General features: G+C 47.9%; 1 pseudogene; it reads left to right on the top strand.

Annotated features, from left to right (window-relative positions):
* The first annotated feature begins 9,532 nt into the window (after positions 1-9,532).
* Positions 9,533-11,661, top strand: LOC123161208 (uncharacterized; annotated as a pseudogene).
* Positions 11,662-12,185: the final 524 nt, after the last annotated feature.

Here is a 12,185-nt window from a genome sequence, read left to right as displayed (position 1 = left end):
CCGGGGCGGATGATCCTCCCTACTCCACACGATGGGCTGCTCCGACCAGCGCAGATAGCGTGGAACTGCCGGTTCAACCGCATTAACTGCCCTCTTCTGCAGCTTCAGATCTCGTTTGCACAGACTAGTGGTGAACACATGATATTGTCCACCATTCAGCTGTTTCGGATTACTCTGGTAACCTGACTGCTGTTGATTCCCCTGATTACCCTGCTGGTTATTACCGCTATGGTTGTTCTGGTTATTCTGATTGTTCTGAAATCCAGAACCTGAACCGCCGCCACTATGAAAACCTGGACCTGAACCGCCCGATGGGCCCTGATCATATCGGAAGAGATCAGAGTTTTTGAACTGCCTCATAATGTTGCAATCCTTCCAGAGATGAGTTGCGGGGACCTCCTTGGTTCCATGCTTTGGACAGGGCTGATTCATCAAGCGCTCCAGATTCATCGCTCCACCGCGCTGGGGCGGTTTACCCTTACGACGCTGCACGTTAGCATTAGCCACAAAATCTGAACCCGCCTTACGCTTACCATTATTCCCATGGCCTCCCTGGTTGTGCTGCTGTTCCTTTGCACCACCATTCCTCTTTCCCTTCTCCGGCTTCTCATTATCAGAATCGGGATCCTTGGTATTATCAGAATCGGCATATTTTACCAAGGCTGCCATGAGGGTTCCCAGGTCATTGCAGTGGCGTTTGATTCGTCCCAATTTTTCCTTCAGCGACTTAAACCGGCAATTACGCTCCAGCGTGATAATTGCTTGGCCGGCGTTAATCCGGTCGGCCGAGTGCAAAACTTCTGAGACTCGGCGCACCCAATGAGTTGTGGACTCGTTCTCGCCCTGAACACAAGCATCCAGATCTACAATGGACATGGGTTGTTTGCACGTATCCTTAAAGTTGGCTATAAACCGGGCCTTCAACTGATCCCATGACTCGATGGAATTAGCCGGCAGATTTTTCAGCCAGGTCCGGGCTGTTCCTTCTAACATCATCGTGAAGTACTTTGCGCAAGCCGCCTCATCTACATCCAGCATCTCCATTGCCATCTCATAAGTCGCCTCCGGCGGCTGATCCGCCGTGTAGTTAGGCACCTTGCGTGGACCCTTGAAATCTTTGGGTAGACGCACGTTTCGGAGAGCCGGAATAAGGCACGGCACTCCCCAGGAACTGAAAGCAAGCCCGGTGCCTCTATCAACTGATACTGTTGGCTGAACCGGGGCGGGTTGATGACGACCCAAAGCACCATCCCTTCGTGCCCTGCCATGATCCACTACTTCCTGAGCATTGCGACGCCGTGCGCTGCTAGATACTTCCGGTTCGTCCATCCGCCTGCTATAACTTGGGCTCGGACGAGGAGTTGAATGAATTCTATCCCGGCTGTATGAATAAGCCTGCTGCTGCATCACGGCGGTTTGAAGGAGATCTCTTGCTCGCCGTGTCTCGACTGCCTCTATCGAATTTCCTTCCATCGGGATGGCGGCCAGGCGTGAGGCCGCAGCAATCATGTTATCCAGGGGGCTCGAAAAGTGACCCAGCGGTGCAGGCACATACTGTGGCGGGTTTACCGTCCGTCGGGGTAGCTCCATTGCTTGCGGCTGATCCGGGGCGACCCTAGGTGCTTCAGCTCGGTTCGCAGCTGACGGATTGCTCGGCCCAGCGCCTGGCGTCTGAAAGAGATTTACCCCTTCGTAAACCGGCGGCAAGCGTGACCGATATTTCCTTCGCATCACATCCTCTGTCGCAGTCCGATCTAACATGAGCCGGTAATTCTGTGCTTGTATCTGCTGCGATTGAGCATTCAAAGCGGCATGTTCCTCAGCCATCCTGATGTCCTCAGCCACCAGGTCCTCCTTAGCCTGCGCAATTTGCTCCTTCAATCTTGCAACCTCTGCATCGTGCTGATTCCGCGTGTCCGGGGTAACTGTCGCGGTTAACAAGGTCGCCCAAGCATCCATTAAACCGGCGAGAACCTGCGCCGGCCGGCGCACCGAGGTACCCGCCACGGCCGCAGATCCGATATCCATTGCCGCGGTAGAAGAAGACTGTAATACGGGCTGTGTGCCGGCCATGTAAATAGCAACCCGGATCGGCGCTTCAAGGAAATCCGGAATACTGTTGCCATCGGAATACCCATTAGACTTGCCGTCATGGATCTGGTACAAGGACTCAGTCTCCCCAGTGGATGATTCACCGTCGGAATACACCATTGTTTCGTCCTCAGACACCGGTTCAGATCCGATCCCGTGGACACATCCTACGAACGCATGCTTCACGGCGGGCGTACCCCGGGCTGGACTCGCACGCTGAGCCGTCTCGACGAGGTCAGTGCAGATGTCCGTTTCAGGGCCCGGTTCGCCGATCTTGCCAATGAAGACATGAATTCCGCCGAAGGGGACCCGGTATCCATACTCAATTGAACCGGCCTCGGGGCCCCATCCTTTGTCGTCGATGTAGAGCTTGCCGCGACGACTTTTGGTCATCCGACCGATTACGTACCCCTTGAGTCCTTCAGAGCAGCCCTTCAAGAACTCGACACCATCGTGCGATAGCCCCACGGTGGGCGCCAACTGTCGTGGAATTATCACGTCAGATGTCCTTGTGAAAGGACTTAGTCGTGGAGCCATCGCTACAGGTTAGCTTGAAGGGGTTAAACCGGACAAGGGACACGAGAGTTATACTAGTTCGGCCCCTTCGATGAAGGTAAAATCCTACATCTAGTTGTGATGGGATTGATTGTGTTTCGATGATCAGGGAGCGGAATACGCTTGCCTGAGTCTCGAGTTGTTGTTTTCTGTCCCTGAACCGCCACCGGGTCGTCCCCTTATATACACGGGTTGACGCCCAGCCGGTTTACAGAGTCCCGAGGCCGACTCATACAAGTGTTCGGCTCGGTCTCTCCTTTTCTTATCTTACAATACAAGCTATATGTCTATGGCGGTTTACCACTATGGGCCCTAATCCGCCTTTGGGCTCCGGGCCTCTAAGCTTCATAGTAAAGCGCCATCTTCTGAGTCTTCGTGGGCTTCAATATGGTTGAGCGTGAACCGGTCCCTCCTGGGCGGTTTACACTCAGTAGTTATATCCCCAACACCCCAACTAAATGGGAGGACACCCGCTAGCCATGGAATGTGCCTGTCAGCGGGGGAAACTGTCCACGTAAGCCTACGTGTAGCATGCCGCTTCATCCCCTCATAGCTGTGCAAGAAAAGTATGCCAGCAAGTTACAAGATCTACGCCCCAAAATTTCCATGTAATAGAATACACATGACCTAGTCGTGCCAATTGTTAGAGAACGTTGCAGAAATAAAAATTTTCCACGAGTCACCAAGATCTATCTATGGAGAGACTAGCAACGAGAGAGAGGAGTGCATCTACATACCCTTGTAGATCGCGAAGCAGAAGCGTTCAAAGAGAACGGGGTTGAGGGAGTCATACTCGTCGTGATCCAAATCACCGAAGATCCTAGTGCCGAACGGACGGCACCTCCGCGTTCAACACACGTGCAGCCCGGTGACATCTCCCACACCTTGATCCAGCAAGGAGAGAGGGAGAGGTTGGCGAAGGCTCCGTCCAGCAGCAGCACAACGGCGTGGAGGTGATGGAGGAGCGTGGCACTCCAGCAGGGCTTCGCCAAGCACCGCAAGAGACGAGGAGGGAGAGGGGTAGGGCTGCGCCTGGAGAGGTGGAAACTCATGTCCTTGGCAGCCCCAAAAACCCCACTATATATAGGGGAAGGGGAGAGGGGGCCGGCCCCCTCCAGATCCCATCTAGAGGGGAGGGGCGGCGGCGAGGAGGGGTGGCTTGCCCCCCAAGCAAGGTGAAGGCGCCCCCTCCCCTAGGGTTTTCAACCCTAGGCGCCTTGGGCCCTTGGGGAGGGGCGCACCAGCCCACCTGGGGCTGGTTCCCTCCCACTTTTGGCCCACGCAGCCCTTTGGGGCCAGTGGCCCCACCTGGTGGACCCCCGGGACCCTCCCGGTGGTCCCGGTACGTTACTAATAGCACTCGAAACTTTTCCGGTGACCAAAACAGGACTTCCCATATATAAATCTTTACCTCCGGACCATTCCGGGACTCCTCGTGACGTCCGGGATCTCATCCGGGACTCTGAACAACATTCGGTAACCACATATATCTATTCCCTATAACCCTAGCGTCATCGAACCTTAAGTGTGTAGACCCTACGGGTTCGGGAACCATGCAGACATGACTGAGACATCTCTCCGGCCAATAACCAACAGCGGGATCTGGATACCCATGTTGGCTCGCACATGTTCCATGATGATCTCATCGGATGAACCACGATGTCAAGGATTCAATCAATCCCGTATACAATTCCCTTTGCCTACCGGTATAGTACTTGCCCGAGATTCGATCGTCGGTATGCCGATATCTTGTTCAATCTCGTTACCGGCAAGTATCTTTACTCATTTCGTAACACATCATCCCGTGATCAACCACTTGATCACATTGAGCTCATTATGATGATGCACTACCGAGTGGGCCCAGAGATACCTCTCCGTCATACGGAGTGACAAATCCCAGTCTCGATTCGTGCCAACCCAACAAACACTTTCGGAGATACCCGTAGTGCACCTTTATAGCCACCCAGTTACGTTGTGACGTTTGGTACACCCAAAGCATTCCTACGGTATCCGGGAGTTGCACAATCTCATGGTCTAAGGAAAAGATACTTGACATTAGAAAAGCTTTAGCAAACGAACTACACGATCTTGTGCTAGGCTTAGGATTGGGTCTTGTCCATCACATCATTCTCCTAATGATGTGATCCCGTTATCAATGACATCCAATGTCCATGGTCAGGAAACCATGACCATCTGTTGATCAACGAGCTAGTCAACTAGAGGCTCACTAGGGACATGTTGTGGTCTATGTATTCACACATGTATTGCGGTTTCCGGTTAATACAATTATAGCATGAATAATGGACAATTATCATGAACAAGGAAATACAATAATAACCATTTTATTATTACCTCTAGGGCATATTTCCAACAGTCTCCCACTTGCACTAGAGTCAATAATCTAGTTAACATCACTATGTGATTGTAATGAATCGACACCCATGGGGTTTGATCATATCTCGCTTGTGAGAGAGGTTATTAGTCAACGGATCTGAACCTTTCAGATCCGTGTGTGCTTTGCAAATCTCTATGTCGTCTCCTAGATGCAGCTACCATGCTCTATTTGGAGCTTTTCCAAATAACTGTTCTACTATACGAATCCAGTTTACTACTCAGAATAATCCGGATTAGTGTCAAAGTTTGCATCGGCGTAACCCTTTACGACGAACTCTTTTACCACCACCATAATCGAGAAAATTTGCTTAGTCCACTAGTTACTAAGGATAAGTTTGACCGCTGTCCTGTGATCCATTCCTGGATCACTCTTGTACCCCTTGACTGACTCATGGCAAGGCACACTTCCGGTGCGGCACACAGCATAGCATACTATAGAGCCTATGTCTGAAGCATAGGGGACGACCTTCGTCCTTTCTCTCTCTTCTGCCGTGGTCATGTCTTGAGTCTTACTCAATACTCACACCATATAACACAGCCAAGAACTCGTTCTTTGCTGATCTATTTTGAACTCCTTCAAAATCTTGTCACGGTATGTATTCATTTGAAAGTACTATTAAGCGTTTGGATCTATCCTTATAGATCATGATGCTCAATGTTCAAGTAGCTTAATCCAGGTTTTCCATTGAAAAACACTTTTCAAACAACCCTATATGCTTTCCAGAAATTCTACATCATTTCCGATCAACAATATGTCAACAACATATACTCATCAGAAATGCTATAGTGCTCCCACTCACTTCTTTGGAAATACAAGTTTCTCATAAACTTTGTATAAACCCAAAATCTTTGATCATCTCATCAAAGCGTATATTCCAACTCCGAGATGCTTACTCCAGTCCTTAGAAGGATCGCTGGAGCTTTGCACACTTGTTAGCATCTTTCAGGATTGACAAAACCTTCTGGTTGTATCACATACAACCTTTCCTCAAGAATAACGTCGAGGAAACAATGATTTTTGACATCCTATCTGCAAGATTTCATAAATCATGCAGTAATTGCTAATATAATTCCAACAGACTCTTAGCATCGCTACGAGTGAGAAAGTCTCATCATAGTCAACTCCTTGAACTTGTCAGAAAACATTTTAACGACAAGTCGAGCTTTCTTAATGGTGATACTTACCATCATTGTCCATCTTCCTTTTAAAATCCATCTGTACCCAACAGCCTTATGACCATCAAGTAGTTCTTCCAAAGTCCATACTTTGTTTTAATACATGGATCCTCTCTCGGATTTTATGGCCTCGAGCCATTCGTTGGAATCCGGGCCCACCATCGCTTCTCCATAGCTCGTAGGTTCATTGTTGTCTAGCAACATGACCTCCAAGACAGGATTACGTACCACTCTGAAGTAGTACATATCTTTGTCGACCTACGAGTTTTAGTAGTGACTTGATCCGAAGTTTCATGATCACTATCATCAGCTTCCACTTCAATTGGTGTAGGTGCCACAGGAACAACTTCCTGTGCCCTGCTACACACTAGTTGAAGTGATGGTTCAGTAACCTCATCAAGTCTCCACCATCCTCCCAATCAATTCTTTCAAGAGAAACTTTTCCTCGAGAAAGGACCTGAATCTAGAAACAATCCCTTTTGCTTCCGGAACTGAGACTGGAGGTACAACCAACTGTTTTGGGTGTCCTATGAAGATGTATTTATCCGCTTTGGGTTCGAGCTTATCAGGATGAAACTTTTTCACATAAGCGTCACAGCCCCAAACTTTCAAGAAACGACAGCTTAGGTTTCATCTCAACGGAATAACGTGGTGCCCTGTTTAAAGTGAATGCGGTTGTCTCTAATGCCTAACCCATGAACGATAGTGGTAATTCGATAAGAGACATCATGGTATGCACCATATCCAATAGGGTGCAGCTATGATGTTCGGACACACCATCACACTATGGTGTTCCAGGCGGTGTTAGTTGTGAAACAATTTCCACAATGTCTTAATTGTGTACCAAACTCGCAACTCAGATATCCATCTCTATGATCATATCATAGACATTTTATCCTCTTGTCACGAAGATCTTTAGCTTCACTCTGAAATTACTTGAACCTTTCAATAATTCAGACTTGTGTTTCATCAAGTAAATATACCGCATCTACTCAAATCATCTGTGAAGTAAGAACATAACGATATCCACTGCATGCCTCGGCACTCATTGGACAACACACATCAAAATGCATTACTTCCAACAAGTTGCTTTCTTGTTCCATCTTACTGAAACGAGGCTTTTCAGTCATCTTGCCCATGTGGTATGATTTGCATGTCTCAAGTGATTTATATTCAAGTGAGTCCAAACGATCCATCTGCATGGAGTTTCTTCATGCGCACATACCAATAGACATGGTTCGCATGTCTCAAACTTTTCAAAAAACAAGTGAGTCCAAAGATCCATCAACATGGAGCTTCTTCATGCGTTTTATACCAGTATGACTCAAAAGGCAGTGCCACAAGCAGGTGGTACTATCATTACTATCTTATATCTTTTGGCATGAACATGTGTATCACTACGATCGAGATTCAATAAACCATTCTTTTAGGTGCAAGATCATTGAAGGTATTATTCAAATAAACAGAGTAACCATTATTCTTCTTAAATGAATAACCGTATTGCGATAGACATAATCCAATCATGTCTATGCTCAACGCAAACACCAAATAACAATTATTTAGGTTTAACACCAATATCGATGGTAGAGGGAGCAGGCGATGCTTGATCACATCAACCTTGGAAACACTTCCAACACACATCGTCATCTCACCTTTAGCTAGTCTCCGTTTATTCCGTAGCTCTTTTATTTCGAGTTACTAACACTTAGCAACCGAACCGGTATCTTAATACCCTGGTGCTACTAGGAGTACTAGTAAAGTACACATTTAATACAATGTATATCCAATATACTTCTGTCAACCTTGCCAGCCTTCTCATCTACCAAGTATCTAGAGTAGTTCTGCTTCAGTGACCGTTCCCTCATTACAGAATCACTTAGTCTCGGGTTTGGGTTCAACCCTGGGTTTCTTCACTGGCGCAGCAACTGATTTGCCATTTCATGAAGTACCCCTTCTTGCCCTTGCCCTTCTTGAAACTAGTGGTTTCACTAACCATCAACAATTGATGCTCCTACTTGATTTCTACTTTCGCGGTGTCGAACATCGCGAATAGCTCAAGGATCATCATATCTATCCCTGTTATGTTATAGTTCATCACGAAGCTCTAGTAGCTTGGTGGAAATGTCTTTGGAGAAACATCACTATCTCATCTGGAAGATTAACTCCCACTCGATTCAAGTGATTGTTATACCCAGACAATCTGAGTACAAGCTCAACGGTTGAGCTTTTCTCCCTTAGTTTGCAGGTTAAGAAACTTGTCAGAGGTCTCATACTTCTTGACATGGGCACGAGCCTGAAATCCCAATTTCAGCTCTTGGAACATCTCATATGTTCTGCGACATTTGAAAAATGTCTTCGGAGCCTCAATTCTAAACCATTTAACGTTACCCACTGAACTATATGTAGTCATCAAAACGTGTATGTCAGATGTTCGCAACATCCACAAATGACATTCGAGGTTCAGCACACCGAGCGGTGCATTAAGGACATAAGCCTTCTACGAAACAATGAGGACAATCCTCAGTTTACGGACCCAGTCCGCAAAATTGCTACTATCAACTTTCAACTAAATTTTCTCTAGGAACATATCTAAAACTGTAGAACTAAAGCGCGAGCTACGACATAATTTGCAAAAACCTTTTGACTATGTTCAGGATAATTAAGTTCATCTTATGAACTCCCACTTAGATAGACATGCCTCTAGTCATCTAAGTGATACATGATCCGAGTCAACTAGGCCGTGTCCGATCATCACGTGAGCCGGACTAGTCATCATCGGTGAACATCTTCATGTTGATCGTATCCACTATACGACTCATGTTTGACCTTTCGGTCTCTTGTGTTCCGAGGCAATGTCTATACATGCTAGGCTCGTCAAGTCAACCTAAGTGTTTCGCGTGTGTAAATCTGGCTTACACCCGTTGTATGTGAACGTTAGAATCTATCACACCCGATCATCACGTGGTGCTTCGAAACAACGAACTTTCGCAATGGTGCACAGTTAGGGGAAACACTTCCTTGAAATTATTATGAGGGATCATCTTATTTACTACCGTCGTTCTAAGCAAATAAGATGCATAAACATGATAAACATCACATGCAATCAAAAGGTGACATGATATGGCCAATATCATTTTGCTCCTTCTGATCTCCATCTTTGGAACTCCGCCTATGTTGTCTCAACATAGCCGGTCCCAAGCCCGGGTAAAGGAGGAGGGTTGTGATAGGCTTGGCGAGCCAACGTAAAAACTCAGCCACTCTTATGGAGATGAAACCCAAAAGATTTTCGTTGGGGCGTAACCCTCTCAGTGACGCGCCACATCGGAACCCGGGTGTGGTGGAAAATGGGCAAGGGCCGGGCCGTCACCCCCCAAGTGGCGCGCCGTATCTTGATCCGGATACGGTGGCAAGTGAGCGAGGATCGGGCCGTCGCATCCTTAGTGGCGCGCTACATCGGCGACCGGATGTAGTGGAAAATGAGCAAGGGTCTTCGCATTTGACTCGACGAGTGCGAAGGGTAAGGAAGCTAGCCGAGCCTAGGAGGATTCGCTTAGGTAGCTGGAACGTAGGGTCTCTGACAGGGAAGCTTCGGGAGCTAGTTGATGCAGCAGTGAGGAGAGGTGTTGATATCCTTTGCGTCCAAGAAACCAAATGGAGAGGATAGAAGGCGAAGGAGGTGGAGGATACCGGCTTCAAGCTGTGGTACACGGGGACGGCTGCAAACAGAAATGGCGTAGGCATCTTGATCAACAAGAGCCTCAAGTATGGAGTGGTAGACGTCAGGAGACGTGGGGACCGGATTATCCTGGTTAAGCTGGTAGCTGAGGACTTGGTTCTCAATGTTATCAGCTCATATGCCCCGCAAGTAGGCCACAATGAGAACACCAAGAGGGAGTTCTGGGAAGGCTTGGAAGACATGGTTAGGAGTGTACCGATTGGTGAGAAGCTCTCCATAGGAGGAGACCTCAATGGCCACGTGGGTACATCTAACACAGGTTTTGAAGGGGCGCATGGGGGCTTTGGCTATGGCATCAGGAATCAAGAAGGAGAAGATGTCTTAAGCTTTGCTCTAGCCTACAACATGATTGTAGCTAACACCCTCTTTAGAAAGAGAGAATCACATCTGGTGACTTTTAGTAGTTGGGGAGAGTGTTGTACCCCCAGCATAAGCTGGTGGTTGCTGACTTCCGCTTTCGGATTCGTGTCCAGCGGGATAAGCGTGCCAAGGTCGCTAGAACAAAGTGGTGGAAGCTCAAGGGGGAGGTAGCTCAGGTGTTCAAGGAGAGGGTATTTAAGGAGGGCCCTTGGGAGGAAGGAGGGGATGCGGACAATGTGTGGATGAAGATGGCGACTTGCATTCGTAAGGTGGCCTCGGAGGAGTTTGGAGTGTCCAGGGGAAGGAGAAGCGAAGATAAGGATACCTGGTGGTGGAATGATGATATCCAGAAGGCTCTTAAAGAGAAGAAAGATTGCTTCAGACGCCTATACCTGGATAGGAGTGCAGACAACATAGAGAAGTACAAGATGGCGAAGAAGGCCGCAAAGCGAGCTGTTGGTGAAGCAAGGGGTCGGGCATATGAGGACCTCTACCAATGGTTAGGCACGAAGGAAGGTGAAAGGGACATCTATAAGATGGCTAAGATCCGGGAGAGGAAGACGAGGGATATTGGCCAAGTCAAATGCATCAAGGACAGAGCAGGCCAACTCTTGGTGAAGGACGAAGATATTAAGCATAGATGGCGGGAGTACTTCGACAAGTTGTTCAATGGGGAGAATGAGAGTTCCACCATTGAACTGAATGACTCCTTTGATGAGACCAGCATGCGTTTTGTGCGGCGCATCCAGGAGTCTGAGGTGAAGGAGGCTTTAAAAAGGATGAAAGGAGGCAAGGCGATGGGCCCTGATCGTATCCCCATTGAGGTGTGGAAAGGTCTCGGGGACATAGCGATAGTATGGCTAACCAAGCTTTTCAACCTCATTTTTCGGGCAAACAAGATGCCAGAAGAATGGAGACGGAGTATATTAGTACCAATCTTCAAGAACAAGGGGGATGTTCAGAGTTGTACTAATTACCGTGGAATTAAGCTGATGAGCCATACAATGAAGCTATGGGAGAGAGTCACTGAGCACCGCTTAAGAAGAATGACAAGCGTGACCAAAAATCAGTTTGGTTTCATGCCTGGGAGGTCGACCATGGAAGCCATTTTCTTGGTACGACAACTTATGGAGAGATATAGGGAGCATAAGAAGGACTTGCATATGGTGTTCATTGACTTGGAGAAGGCCTATGATAAGATACCGCGGAATGTCATGTGGTGGGCCTTGGAGAAACACAAAGTCCCAGCAAAGTACATTACCCTCATCAAGGACATGTACAATAATGTTGTGACAAGTGTTAGAACAAGTGATGTCGACACCGATGACTTCCCGATTAAGATAGGACTGCATCAGGGGTCAGCTTTGAGCCCTTATCTTTTTGCATTGGTGATGGATGAGGTCACAAGGGGTATACAAGGAGATATCCCATGGTGTATGCTCTTTGCGGATGATGTGGTGCTAGTTGACAATAGCCGGACGGGGGTAAATAGGAAGTTAGAGTTATGGAGACAAACCTTGGAATCGAAAGGGTTTAGGCTTAGTAGAACTAAAACCGAGTACATGATGTGCGGTTTCAGCACTACTAGCTGTGAGGAGGAGGAGGTTAGCCTTGATGGCCAGGTGGTACCTCGGAAGGACAGCTTTCGGTATTTGGGGTCAATGTTGCAGGAGGATGGGGGTATTGATGAAGATGTGAACCATCGAATCAAAGCCGGATGGATGAAGTGGCGCCAAGCTTCTGGCATTCTCTGTGACAAGAGAGTGCCACAAAAGATAAAAGGCAAGTTCTACAGGACGGCGGTTCGACCCGCAATGTTGTATGGCGCGGAGTGTTGGCCGACTAAAAGGCGACATGTTCAACAGTTAGGTGT

This window comes from Triticum aestivum, chromosome 7B (assembly GCF_018294505.1).
Source record: "Triticum aestivum cultivar Chinese Spring chromosome 7B, IWGSC CS RefSeq v2.1, whole genome shotgun sequence".
Lineage (NCBI taxonomy): Eukaryota > Viridiplantae > Streptophyta > Magnoliopsida > Poales > Poaceae > Triticum > Triticum aestivum.
Note: the sequence above shows the minus strand (reverse complement) of the source record. Positions and strands in the feature narration are given on the sequence as shown.